The 14,643-nt window shown below is 43.2% G+C and overlaps 1 long non-coding RNA gene and 1 pseudogene across 1 annotated transcript; both read right to left on the bottom strand.

Annotated features, from left to right (window-relative positions):
- Positions 1-311: 311 nt before the first annotated feature.
- LOC103697971 lies at positions 312-4,445 on the bottom strand (annotated as a pseudogene).
- A 1,152-nt stretch (positions 4,446-5,597) lies between these two features.
- On the bottom strand, positions 5,598-12,538 carry LOC103697970. The gene is made up of 3 exons (XR_005511498.1): positions 12,255-12,538; positions 7,479-7,852; positions 5,598-5,734 (listed from the first exon to the last, which is right to left on the bottom strand). It is a non-coding gene; the product is annotated as an uncharacterized LOC103697970 (long non-coding RNA).
- Positions 12,539-14,643: the final 2,105 nt, after the last annotated feature.

Genomic DNA, 14,643 nt, shown 5'->3' with positions numbered 1-14,643 from the left:
TCTTTTCCAGCAATATCAAAATTGCCGATAAGGATCATGGTCCGTCAATAACTACACCACCGAGTTCTATAGCCTCTCTGCTCGCAACAAGTTACTCGGTTCGGGGTGGACTCCGACTTCCTATCCAGGATAGGGTCTACCTTCAATCGGTCAATAGTCTCCACGATACGGTCCAACTAGCTACAACGGTTGAAAAGCAGTTGGAGTGAGCTACTCAAAAGGGCCCCACCACGGACGAGGCGCCCTAACCACTTTAACAAGCGAGCTCACCTCGAACAAAGAAAAGGCTCCTCTTTGAGAGGCCTTACCCATTGTTTGACAATGAGAAGACCAGCTGTTTGAGCACTTGAATAAGATTGCCATGTCCTAACAGCCAGACATTTACTGAATTGTTATGCTATAAGTCAAATGCAGCTATAACTCTTAGGCTCAAATAATATTGGACTCTGGTTCAGCCAATTCCTTACGAGGATTTACAAAAGCAGCACGTCGAATGGATTATACACCTGATGAACCTCATGATAAACTCAGGGATTTTTGACGGTATTGATGCTGATGATAATGATGTCGGCAATATCGAATGTGATATATTGATGAAAAGATGCCCTTAGTGCCTGTGTAAGATGACTTGAGCACCATGTTGCGGATGAATCGTTGCTACAGTATAAGGAGCATGGGCATAGGATGGTGAAAGTTGGAATGTAAAATGTTGAAGAATCCTAGCCAAAGCCATCTTGGCTTCCATCATCGCAAAGCTCTGACCGATGCAGATTCGAGGACCACCACCGAATGGAAAGAAGGCCCCTTGAATCTTTGATGCCTTCGAAACTCCCTCGGTGAATCTCTCTGGATTGAATTCCGAAGCATCTTCACCCCAAAATTCTGGATCATGATGTATGAAGATTATAGGCAGCAAGAGTCGCACTCCTTCTGGGAAGGTGAACTGACCTAATTTCATTTCCTTGTAAGTTTTCCTTGCGAGCAAAACTACTGGAGGATATAATCTAAGAACTTCGTACAGAACCATCGTCACCTGAAGCAAATTTGAAACATCTGAGGAATTTGTCCAATAAGAAACCTCTTTTTTTTTTTTTTGAAACAGCAATTAATGTAAAACACCAATAAAAGACTATTGGAAGCAATTATAAGCTGCCTTATTTTTTAATGTAAAAATTTATTAGCTACTTGAAATCAGTCTTTCTCAAGGAATGCGGCGTAAACAGTTGATATAAGCAATCATAAAAATATATCACTCACAATCTTTAATCGACTTAAGCCATCGTAGTCGGGCTTATTTTTTCCAAAGGCTTGTAGAACCTCTTCTCTTGCAAGCGCCTGCCAGCTAGGATGCAAGCTTAATGCTACCAATGTCCATGTGAGAAGAACCGATGTTGTCTCATGCCCAAGTAAAATAGCTTGCATTCCTCGATCACATCTTCAATACTCATCCCAGAATTCTTGGAGCCTCCTTCGTTTTCCTTGGAGTGCCTAAAATTTGATTCCATTAGCAGGCCTAGCAAATCTTCATTGCTAGTTCCTCCCTTACTTATAGCCACCTCTCTCCGCTCGATCATGCTCCTGAGAAGCGATTGAATCTCTATATTAATTTCTTTCATTCTCTTGTTCTTCTTGGTAGGCAGAAACCTGCATCAAAGGTTCATTTATTTCGGTATCAAGTCAATTTTCATCATCAGTTGTTTTGACAAGGTTTAAGAGCCTATTGTTATTGTGTTCCTTTAAGTTAACAGCATGAAATCTATACGATTTTGAGAGAGTTAATTCTTTAAAGGAAAAAAAGAAACATCACCAGCATAATTTGCATTTCTAACATGAAAGTAATAACGTAGTCTATCCTTACAATTCCTCTCATTCGTGGTTCTTCTTGGTGTGTAGGAACACGAGTGACTTCTTTTTTTATATATAATGATTTGATTTCCATTATCACTTACTCTGAGAAACATTAGTAGAATTGAGAAATAAAATAGGATGAAGTTCTTTTAATATATTTTATTTTTTTTTGACGTTCTTTTTACATATTGGAGATTGTTCCTCTGAAGTTACTGAAAACTGAAATAAAATTAATAGGAAAAGAAACACAATAAACCTGAAACCAGGGATGTATATATTTTGAATAGCTGAAATTACAAGCTTAGCTTGCTCTTCTTGGAGGTGAAATATCCGTTGGCCTTCTCTAAAGTTGCTACCAAATGCCGTGCGGGAGATGACATCTCCAGTGAAACTCTGGAATTCAGGCCATACGTCCAGTTCGCAAGATCCTTTGGAAGCTACAAGCCTGTCCCATTTATCTATCAGCTCATCACAGCAAGTAGAAAAGGCTGGAAGCATGCACTGCAAAAAAATCAACATAGAACATAGAATGCCATCAATCACCGCTCAACTATGAACTAGTGTTGTATTTTTTTTTTCTTCTCTTGGTTCGGTAGCCTGGCAGAGTCTAATTTCTCAGAAGGAAGTAAAAATATGGCATTTCACTAGGAATTGCTTCATAGAATTCTGGATAACTGAAATACCTTTAATTTCTCTAGATGGAAAGCAGGATTGACGATCCTCCTATGTTTGGCCCATTTCTCACCTTCATAACTTACGAGTCCTGCAACCAATAACCTCCCTAGAGGATTTGAGTCTGGCTTCTCAAAGTGACCAAACTTGTTGGACAGAATTTCTCTGGTAAGTCCTGGATCCATAATGGTTACTCTCGGATCAGGCCCGAACCAAGTGAATGACGTTTTACCTGCATCAAACTGGTCGTGTAAATAAGGAAGAAACCGTTCAACTGTTGCCTGTGATATTTTTTTTTAAAAAAAATTTGGCAACAGTTGCTTGTCACAGTTATTTTATAAAAAAATTATTGCGAAATGGAAGTCGTGTCCATCAAAATAAATACTTATTTGAAGTTTAATAGGTCTAAATGGCATGTTGGTGATCAACTTCCAGATAAGGTGGAGCCCAAACAAAAAAGAGAGTATTTTTTTTTTTTGATTTAGTATTTTGAGCAAGGAATCCTTCAGTGCGGCAATTTTGCATTCGTGTTGGCCTCAAAGCTATCTAGTTAAAATGCTTCAACCAAGTTTATTCAAAAAAAAAAGTTTCAACTTTATCCATGGTGAGACAGTTTGTTCTCTATCTATTAAAATAAGGTGTTTACATCATAATATTTTTTCCTTGTATATGATCTTTCTAGCATCAATTACCTGCGACAAATCATTTAATAAACATATCTAAAAAGTACATAAATTAATAGATAAAGTATATACTGCCCTGCGTCAATACTATTAAGATTTTCATTTTTATTTGTAAAATAAAAATATGAAAATAAATCATGGTTCTTAAGCATAATTTATTTTACTTGGTAACTTGGTGCATGATAGCAATAAATTGTCTGATATCCATGATTTGAGCAATTAATCATCTAGAGTCCTACCATGGTTTGGATCCTTAGGTCCTACACATGATAGAGAATAGATTGGAGCCTGAAGAGGCCAGAATCCACGGCAATCAGAAGACCACTGATGGTTGCAGTCAGAAATTTTTGTTGGACGCTGCTTTTAACGGTATAGTGGCATCTAGCAACTTTATAACTTCTTTAAAATGATCGGTGGCACTTTTACCATCATTCTTGAAAATTAAAATAAAAATATTTAGATACTTACTTTTACCTCCAAGACCAACTCAAACAATATAAGCCAAGACTATATATTTTCCTAAAACTTTTTCCAATTTCCATCATCTACAGCAAGGAGGTATAGAATCGCATACCATTTTTCTTGATGGCTTGGTGGAGGTGTGGAAGGACTCGAGGGATGATTTGGTGAGAGAAGGCCATGGGCTTGCACCGAGCCTCCTTGTTGAGACGGCCGTTGTCCCTCAGGTCCCCGTAGAGGAACCGATACCGGGTGCCCTTCAGCCCCTGGGCCCGGAGAGCGCGCTCCAGCCTCCTCGGCCTCCACCACGCCCACTCCAAGACACTCAGGCCCCGTACCAAAAACAACACGCCCACCAATCCCCAACCCAAGTTCCATATCATATCAACTGGCACAAACGCCATCTTCTTGCCTTCACAAGGAGAGCCATCTGTTCTTCACAATTTAAACCAAGGAGGCAGAGAGAATGGATGCTGTTTTCGATGTTTCCTTCGAAGACGTTGGGTACGAGAGACAGAGGAAACGATGAGGACAATGGTGTCGAGCATAGGAGGAAGCGACAATGGTTGCATTTGAATATGGGAGAGGTTTCCTAAGTCTTTGGCGCATGTCGCTGGTATTATATGGATGGTTTGATCCCGCTAAACTCTTAAAGAGAGGAAGTCGCAGATTTTTGTCCTCCCTCATGTTGCATGGAATAACTATGTACAGCTTAATGATGGGGCCGTACAAACTTAAAATTTTGAGAGAAAGACAGATAAATAGCTTTCCACTGAAGTACTGAATTTGGACCCCATGGATTGCAATATGAAAAAATTAAGCAAAGTCCCACGGAATTTTCTTCTCCCCAATAACTGGCATCATAAATACAAACTGTTGAATTAAATCAAATATTTTAAAATTTGAAAACCAAATATTTGACTTGGTCAACAGCCAAGTGGCAAACATCCGCGTACAAGCAAGAGAGCAAACATGAAAAGATCCCCAAAAAAAGCAGACCAAGATAAGTGTCATGCATCCACGTGCAAGAGCATGAAAAGACCCCTCGAAGAAGAAAGAAAGCATGGGCGGCCAAGATGCAACAAGCTGCAGGATCAAAGGAGCACAAAAAGACACGCCATCAATCCGCAGAAGAAGAGTCTGCTTCTTTTGACATGCCTGAGTAAAGAGCTCTAGGAATCATTTCAAACACAATGAAAAATTTCTCTTCACCATATTCCGAGAGCCTATATAAAAAAGGCTCTAGGGAACATTAGGGAGAAAAGAAATAAAGAAAATTTTTTTTCTCCTTATAATTTTAATTATTTTTTGGAGTTTCTTTTGAGCTATCTGCAAGCATGAACATTACATACTTTTCTTTCTTCCCTGGAGGCGCACTGACGGAGAAGACGTAGTTCTGTACTGGGTCGTCGTATCTCTAAGAGATCTATACGAGCAGACCCGTACGTGGATGGCATAAATTTTCTAGAACAACGCGTTGACGTGCTTCCATCCACGGGTCATCTTCTTTCATTTTTTTATTTTATTATTCTATTGTCAAGTTAATTATTTGCTAGTTTATTCTCCTTATTTATTATTTTTAAATATTAAAAATATTTAATTATTAATTTATCAATTATATTTGTGCATCTAGACTAACACAAAAAACGTGCCACATCTGCTTATTCATTTCATTAGTAAGAAAACCAAGTAAATATTTTAAGGCATTCTTTGCTTTTTAAACAAAACATAACCGCGCATACTGGCTGATTACTAACCTATAAATCATGATGGTAAAAAGTTTTTTCAACTAGTAGATGACAAAGAAATTGTCGTGCCTCAAACCCACCACTCCAGCTGGCTCGGGACATGGGTGCATGCCCCTTGGCTAAATTCTTTGAGAGTACGCAAGGCTGATGGCCCGAACCATTTTAATTAATAATAGGAGATAAGAAATTATAATTGTCAAAATATTCCATCAATAACTAGCAATAAAGTTGTTCACTTACAATGTTCAGACATATCCAGTGTTCCATACAAAAATCTAACTAATATTTTCTCACCCAGTCCATGAAACCTGACCTCCTGCAGCTCTGAAAAGAAATATATATGAGCTAACAACTAAATAAGAATCTGATACGCCCCCAGGATGATAAAATAATAGCTTTGAGCAAACATATATAATTTCTCAAATAATGCCGCAACCATAAAATTCAAATGCCAAAAATTTGGTATTTAACTATTTATTAATAGATGCTGCATATGTTTGATATCAAAAAGCAGTTTCAACATATCACGTATCATTACAATAGGCCACTGTGCAGATGTATATGAGGTATTTCCAAAATAACAATTCCATTTAGCACTATGAATTATTTATCATTATGCTTAATATGGATTGTCCATTTAGCCACTATCATGCTTCAACTCATGGTTGACAGCCATACTTTCACTCGTGGTTGATAACCACTACATCTTAGCTCGAGGCTAACCAACCAGAGTGTTGCACTTCCATTGTCGCCGGCAACCATGCTTCACAGCTAGTCCAAATGCCCCTTTTAAAATCTTACAATATTACATGAATTCTAGTTTTCCATATAAATTATTTATTCATGGCATGCATACTATAATTTAGGCCTAATTTACTATTATATGGAGTAAATAATAACATAATCCATATTAATGCATTTACGAGCCTAAGGCAAACTCACCAAAAAAGATCTTTTTTTTTTGAAAAATAAAAAAAAATTTTAATAAGTGCAAAATTTTGAGGAAGTATTTCAATTACTCCATAACATCTACTCATTGCCATAGAGCTAACTAAAATGGTTCATAGATGACAGAATAATTTTTTTCAATTTATTTTTTTTGTACATTTAAGGTTGTAGATTTGTTGTATGTCTATCCATCACATGATATGCAATACTTAACGTATGTGTCAAATCTAAGTTAGACCTTACTTTATCGACCAAAGGAATACATAATCATATTTCTTGCAACTTTCCAAGCATACGGCAATTTTGCATCAATAACAGCCACAGCCACCTTGATATTCCCAATTAATTCTTATGGCACCAATGAAAACTATCAAAGGTAAAAGCTAAAGCACCTAAATCCCATAAAATATTTCATAACTATCCCATTTAACCCTATTCCCCTGCTCTACGTGTATATCCTACTGCAAATATCAACTGTACCATGTAAGCACCAATGCATGTCAGAAAATTTAAAGAGTTAATATGAAGCATGTGTTCCATGAAATTATCTTACTTGATGCCACCTTGGCACAGACTGTCAAAATATTCGTCTAATAGGTGTACCCCTCAAAGCTCATGGCACCAAATGGAGGATCTAATAAAAAATACCAAAATTCTTCAACTCTGGTATATGTAATCAGCTTCATCAAAACACTCATACTGATTCTTTTCATACACATATAATTCTTTCCTATTTGTTTTTGCGTTTCCTACCATTATAGTGTATTTTTTTCCTCAATTTGCACTCACGTCTTTCAGTCAGCCTACATCCTTGTATTTTAGTTTAAGAACACAAAAGCTGAACCTTTAACCTTAAAGGCTGAGTTGCAACCGACTTAATTTAATTCAACAGCCCGAGAATTCTACATATGAAGGGCACTGAAGCACCAAAAACCTAAGACTTCTCTTTGGAATAAAAGCAAACATATCATGTACAATACAAGTCCAGACAACTAAAAATTAGAATACTCAAACCCCAAAACTAAAAAATGTACACCATCTCAACACAGTGCATTTATTAAAAAGAAAAAAGAACAAAAAAAGAAATTTTGAGAGAGCGAGCACACCAAATGGTCCAAACCTGCTGTTGATGACATCGATCTCGTAAAGAGTGACATAGTGCACGACCTCCTTCCTCTTCTGTAGCTCCCCTTCAGCCCTTAGGGCACCTCACAAACTTCGTATGGGGTCCAACGGCATCATGCAACCTCCCTTTTGCTTTCAAGAAGCACAGTGTTTCTTTCTTTCTTTCTTTCTTTCTCCTTTTGCTCTGCTCTCTGGGGAGAGTTTGGAATGGGTTTTGAAGCCTTTCTTGACTGCAGGTGGAGGGGGGGAGGGGCCCGCGGTCGGCGGTACTCCTTGTAAATTGCAACCCCGGCAGCCGGCCGGAGACGACCTCGCTCGCTTGCCAGCGCCCTTGTTGGTCACGATGAAGGTGAAGACGGTGAAGCAGAACTGCAGAAGAGGATGACAATGAGGAGCAAAGGGAGAAGATACAGAAGAGATGAAGAGTAAGTTTATATCCAGAAAAGAACTGAGGTAGAGGCGTAGAGCCAGAGCCCAGAGAAGCCAGGCTGCCAGAGGCGTAGCGTAGGTTTATAGCTTTTTGCCGTGGGCGATAGGATTGGGACGGGCGGACGGCGACCCTAGATACCCTCATCTTCCCACGTCTTGTCAAGGTAGCCGTTGCTCTGGCTCTGCGACTGATTTACTGTAGAAACGAAGTCTGGGCGGGGGCCTTCCTTTGGGCTGGGGCCTTAGGCGACCGCGATCGCCTAAAGCTTGGGCCAGCCCTGGTTGCATCATACTAATATAAAGTACCTATAATCATGCAAATGATCGTGCACGGGATTCTTTATCTCTACTGGTAGTGCAACCAACAGAACATACTAATGTTGGTCTGCAAGCACAGCTAATGCTCCTAGTTAACCTAAAATCAATATTTGGCATAATAAAATATGAAATCAATTTTCTTTGTAATTTAAATAATTAATCATCAATTTTTATTTTCTAATTTCCTCCCTAACCTTAGCCCTAGGTTTTCCACAACTTAACCACAATACAAAAATTAAGGAAGAAAATGGCTGGAATTTTATCTTAATTAGTGGGCCAGGGAAAAGACCAATGCTAGCCCTCTATGGGTCTTGAATGCTATCCACCTACACAAAGTTAAACCAATCCTAATTATGAAGATAGTTTGGGATGAAGGAGAGGATCGAGGATGTTGGTCTTGGATCCAGGATGGCGAACCCAGTCCTAAGGATTAGGAGTTCGGCTAGAGATGGGACTAGTGTGAAGTTGGCAGAGAGGCGAGAGAAGGAGAGGGCTATCAGCTAGGTCAACGTAGGGGTGAGAGAGGAGAATGTATGAGCCAAGTTTGGCTGGACTAAAGAAAATGTTCAAATGGTCCAAAAGTAATCGTGGGTGTAGGTCACCGAGTACTGCTGGCTAGGATATTATGGATGTGTATCTAGCTTATCATATTTGGCTAGACAAGAATGATAGGGTCTTCGAGGACAGGCGGGCTCCCCTGTGAGTTGTGGTGGACAGAGCTATCTGCCAGGTCGCTGAAGTCACCGAGGCTACTATGATTGTTTCATCTAGGCTAGTCAGAGACATCTGGGGCTTCTCCTCTGCTGCTTCAACACCTAAGTATGTCCTTACTTCTTGGGAGCCCCCACCCCCGGCCATCTGAAGATAAATTTTGATGGTAGTCTGCCAAATGATGGCGATTGTGCTGATGTTTTGTTTGTGATAAGAGACCATTACTTTAGCTTGATAGCTGTGGGGGAACGGTATACTTTTGAGGTATGTATTCCTGGAGCAAAACTCAGGACGGCGTGGGAGGAAATCTCCTATGCCATGCGGTGCTTGAGGATGGGAGCATCATCCTAGAGGAAGATTCAGTGGAGATTATTGAGCGAATTTTACATGAAAGGACGTGGGACGCAGATCATCCGTTTCTAGTCGACATCCGGAGGCCATTGGGGGAGTGTAATGTCTTTCAGATTGTGCATGTCTATCGAGAGGCAAACAGGGCTGCGAATTGGATCACCTCCTTTGCTGCTGCTACGATTTTAATCTTGCTCTTTTAAAAGAGAAATTAAATGTAGGATACCCCAAGTATAGGGTGTAGCAAAGTAATATTCTTGGTGAGTCCGAGATCGAATCTACAGAGATTTGACAATGAACAAAAACTAAAGGCTAAATAATATTCGGATTGACAAAAATATAACTAAGGCATCAGGATTCATCATGCTTTTCTTAAAATCACCTATTATCTCAGTTAGATCTGAGTAAAGACCTAACCGAAAAGTGAAGCGGTGAAAATACCAATTAATCGTTAATAAAATAGATTTAGTTTTATGGGCAGCATTACAGTACTTCTATTTTAAACTGCAGGAATTTCTAAGCATCTGTTATACCCGGAAAAAGTAACAAATCAAAAAAATATATAAGTTTGAAATAATTCTTATAAATCTACTGCACCATAAATCAAATCAAAAACATTAAAATCCCATTGATGATTAAAGAAAATACATTAAGAAAATGCTAGGCTTTTCCCTAGTCCTAGCTAAAAAAAATTTAGCTACTCATATGAGATGGAAGCATTTTTATAAAAAGAATTAGCAAAGAATAACTTAAAATAAACATAAATCCTTTTTTTTCCTTTGGTTCAGAAAACAGGGTACTCTGTTTTCTCTCCCGGCTGCCTTCTCCCCTCCGTGGCCTCTCCTCCTCTCTCGCCCGGCTAGGAAAGATGCGGATGTTGACTTCCCTGGTTCCGTGGCCTCTCCTCCTCTCTCGCCCGACTGGATTAAAAGCTTGGAGTCGAATGGAACCCGGCTGCCTTCTCTCCTCCCAAGCCCGGCTGGGAAGATCGGAAGAGGAGATGCAGATAGATGGCTTCCCCCTCCTCTCCTTGTTCCATCCCCGGCTCTCCCCCATCGTGGCCCCTCCCTGATCCCTCTTATAGCATGTTGAAGGCGCGGCAGGGAAGATCCGAAAGCCACGCTGCTGGGATCGCGGTTGAAACTTATTGCGGACGCTTAGGAGCCTGCTGGGAGCGGATGAGACGCGTGGAGGTTTGGAAGATAGGAACGTAGCTGAAACGCATGGATTTGAATGTAGAACCCACGGATGAAACACGGATTGGATGAAGTCGAATCGCTTGGGACTCTTCGGCTACTGGAACGCTTCTGTTGTTGCTTGGATGCATGGAATACGCGGGGGCGATGCGTGCTCTGTTCATTGGAGATATGCTTCACAGGTAGATGGGATGAGAAGCTGGGAAGACATTAACGTTGGGAAGTTGAGAAGACTCCTTAGATAGTTGGAATTTATTTGCTGTACAGGAAGTAAAGGACTTGGCTTGGAATGATCCGATTGGGAAGTTGCTGGGATGTTGAAACGCGGTTGAATGTTCTGGGAGGTCACGGACAGTTGAGAAGTTGGGAAATTTCAAAGCCCCCATGCTACGGACATTGGAAAATCATTTGCTTCAGCCTGTAGACGTGGATGCATGGAAATTTTAGGTTAGGAACCGTTGGATCGCCTCATCACGAACGCTGGGGAATTTGTTGAGCTCGGTCTGCGGGGCATTGGCCTCAAACCCAGCATTATTGGATCTCTTGTATTACTTTGCACTCAAACACAAATAAAACATTAATTAATCAATTTTATTAATAAAGACTAGCTATAATACTAATTAAGATGGTATGAAAATTTCACTTTTGTGCTCTCATCAGCTGCTCACCACTCCGACGAGATTCTCTGGACTCGCCATGTATCTGTTTTCCCACCTCTAGGGTGTATTTTTTCTTTGGACTCACAGGGCAGTGCTCACGCGAGATTAGTATGAGCAGCGGATGTACCAAAAAAAAAAGGTCCAAAAGGTGATGCCTAGATATAATCAAATAATTAGATCCGACCATGTGCCAAGCATATGATTATTCTCACAAAAATCTTGGCACTTAGCATACGCATTGTACGCAGCAGAAATTACGAATGCCTACAACCTTCCGATCAGTGTTTCCTATTATATTACTTATGTCAAATACTTGAAAAGGAATAAGATTGGAATACGAAAATGTCCTTCCATCTGTAAGAGGGCTGCAACCATCAGGGAATATACCATTTTGCAGTTATAACTTGTTAATTATTTGTATGATTACTCTTGTTATTTAGAGGCGCATTTCTTTTCTTTCTCACTGTTAAGAGGAAAATAGAAATAATATAATATGGAAGAAGAAAGCCCGAGAGCTCCAAGTTTTGATTTAACAGTAGAACAGATGTACATGCAAGGTTGTGATTTCATGCTAATGTTGAAAATTTGAAATGTGTTCAAGCCAGTACTGCATGCCCAATGTATATCTCTGTGAGAATTGGCACCCAAAAAGGGCTGAAGCCAGCAGGCCCAGCCGACTTCAGCCCAGGGCCCTCTGCTCGTGCGGTACGAGGGCGGAGACGCCGCGGATCCCGCACAACCGCCGCGATGCTCGGGGCGGTGAACGAGCCACGGCCATTCCGAAGACCGCCTATTACAAAAAAAAAAAAAAAAAAAAAAAAAAAAAAAAAAAAAAAAAAAAAAAAAAAAAAAACCCAACCCCGAAAGGCTCACCAGTTTGGGACCCCTACCCTCTCGGCTTCTCTTTCCTTTTCTTCCTTCCGGGTTAAGGTTTCCTGAACCCACGTCGGAGCCACCGGAGGAAGCATCCCAGTCTCTTCACAGAGCTAGGTAAGCCCTAATCCCTTTCTTCTCTACAATTTATGCTTTGTAGAGTAGATCTAGTTCAAAACTAAAAATTAAAACGGAAAGGAGAAGGAGGAGAAGGAGGAGGAGGGAAGGGCCACTTACCGGTGGATCCTTGACCGCGGCGTCGCCGGCCTCGGGTCGGCCCCCTCCCGAGCATCCCTCTTCTCCGCGGGAGAAGAGGGGGCCGGCCGCCGCAGGCGCGGCCGCGGGTGCCGCCGGCCGCGGCCCGACCCCTCCCGTGAGGGGGAGCTCGCCCTCCTCCCTTCGCGAGAGAAGAAAGGAGAAGAAAAGGCGGATCTCCCCTTCCCTCTTCGCGGCAGGAGAAAAGGGAGAGGAGAGGTTTGGAAAGAAGTTGGGAGAAGAAAAGGAAGGAGAGAGGAGAAGTTTCGGGAAGAAACAGAGAAGGAAAGAAAAGAAAAAAAAAAAGAAAAGGAAGGAAAAAGAAAAACAAAAGGGAAAAAAAAGAAAAAAAAAAGGGAAAAAAATATAAATTGTTGGGGGAATAAGATTTTTTCCCCAAGTGACACAAATGCCCCCAAGAAGCCGCACAATCGCCGACTCTGAACAGCCGAAGTCGGCGTCCGACCTCGGAACGCCCGACCTCAAGACATCCGACCTCGAGACCTCCGACCTAGAAAAATCCTGACGCTCAAGGTCTACCCTTGTCAGCCACCTACTACGGCCGTACTCCTCCGAGGTCCAACTGAGGACCATACCCTGCCACTGCTTCAGCATTTATTGCGCATGGCCGCTGTAACCCTCCGGTTCACTCCACCATTAATGCGGATCTCCGGCTTACTCCACCATTAATGCGGATCTCCGGCTTACTCCACCATTAATGCGGATCTCCGGCTTACTCTACAATTAATGTGGATCTCCGGCTTACTCCACCATTAATGCGCATGGCTCCTGACATCTACGGATCCTCGGCTCTCCACGGCAAGTTAGCCCAGCAGAGTCTGGTCAACCATGATAAGTCTCTGATCTCGGCCATACCTCCGACACCAATGCAATGATTTGCCTGGTAGCGTACTGGTTCGGGTCGTACGACGCCCTCACCGCCGACATCAACACAATGATTCGCCTGACCGTGCGCCGACCTGAGCCACATGCCGAGCCGTACTATGGCCTCGCCCTGTTACATCACAGGTAAACCGACCCCCACCTATAAAAGGGAGCCTTGGCCTCTCAGGAGGGGGTTGGAAAATTCCGCGCCTTACAAGCACTGTTTATCTCCTCCTTACACTATCTGCCCCCTCCCTGACTTGAGCGTCGGAGGGCCGGCGCCGGAAAACCCGGCCACCGGTTTGTCTGCAGGCACCCAGACGGAGGACGCCGCCCGCTGACGGATCGCTGCCCCACCGTGAGGACCCCCAGCTCCCTCTCTCCGGCCACCCCAGACGAAGGACGCCGCCCGCCGACTGGTCGCCGCCCCGCCGTGGTGACCCGCAGCTCCCTCTCCCTCGACCGAAGATTGCCCCCGGGTCCAATTTCCAGCAACAGTTGGCGCTAGAGGAAGGGCCCGAGTAGCAGTCATGAAGTTGAGAAGTAAGGGAGCCTCCAACGTCTCCCGGCGTCCCCCGCAAAGTCCTGGACGCTCTGTCCAGAATTCTTCAACTCCGGCTGACCCAGTTCCTCAGATCCAGCCGGAACAGTTCAACGCCTTAGTACAGCAAGTCCAGGCCCTGGCCGCCGCCGTTCAGGGCCTGCGACGCGAGGAAGCTTTACCAACGCTTCCCCCGCGGGCCCAGATCCCGCCGGAATTTCTTCCCAACGGCCCGGTTCTCCCCGGCCAGAATCTACATGGCTCCTCCAGAGCCAATAACGAAGAACGGACTTCCCCCCAGAGAGAGCTACCGGGGGAGGATCTCAACAGAAGACTCCAGCCTTCTGAGGCTGAGTCAGCCCCGGACCGCCGTGAGCCGGCACAAACCGCGGCGACAATCCCGCGGGTGGGGGAGCTCGACAGAAAGGTTGAGCACTTGGAGCACCAAATTGCAGCGCTCCACAGTAAGAAGGCAAAGCAGGAGGGAGACTTTGAGTTCACTACCAAGTCCCCCTTCTCCTGCTGGATCGAGGATGAGCCGGTTCCCGCAAGGTTCAAAATGCCTCAGGTGGAGCCCTACAGCGGAATCACCGACCCTCTCGACCACTTGGAGAGCTATCGGGCCCTCATGGCCCTACAAGGGTCCTCGGAGGCCATACTTTGCAAGGCCTTCCCAGCAACCCTCCGAGGGACCGCTCGGCTTTGGTTTTCTGGACTGAAGCCAAACACGGTGTCCTCTTTTGAGCAACTCGGCAGGCAGTTCGCCACCAACTTTGCTGCCAGCCGGCGCCAGCGACGGACGTCAGACTCCCTCCTCGACATCAAACAGAAAGAGGGGGAGTCCCTCAAGGAATACCTGGACCGCTTCACCGCCGCCACATGGGAGGTCCGCGAGCTAGACCAGTCGATAGCCATGTCGGCTCTGAAGACTGGGGTTCGCTCCTA

The sequence above is a fragment of the Phoenix dactylifera genome, chromosome 4 (genome assembly GCF_009389715.1).
Source record: "Phoenix dactylifera cultivar Barhee BC4 chromosome 4, palm_55x_up_171113_PBpolish2nd_filt_p, whole genome shotgun sequence".
NCBI lineage: Eukaryota > Viridiplantae > Streptophyta > Magnoliopsida > Arecales > Arecaceae > Phoenix > Phoenix dactylifera.
This window is presented reverse-complemented; position numbering and strand designations above follow the sequence as displayed.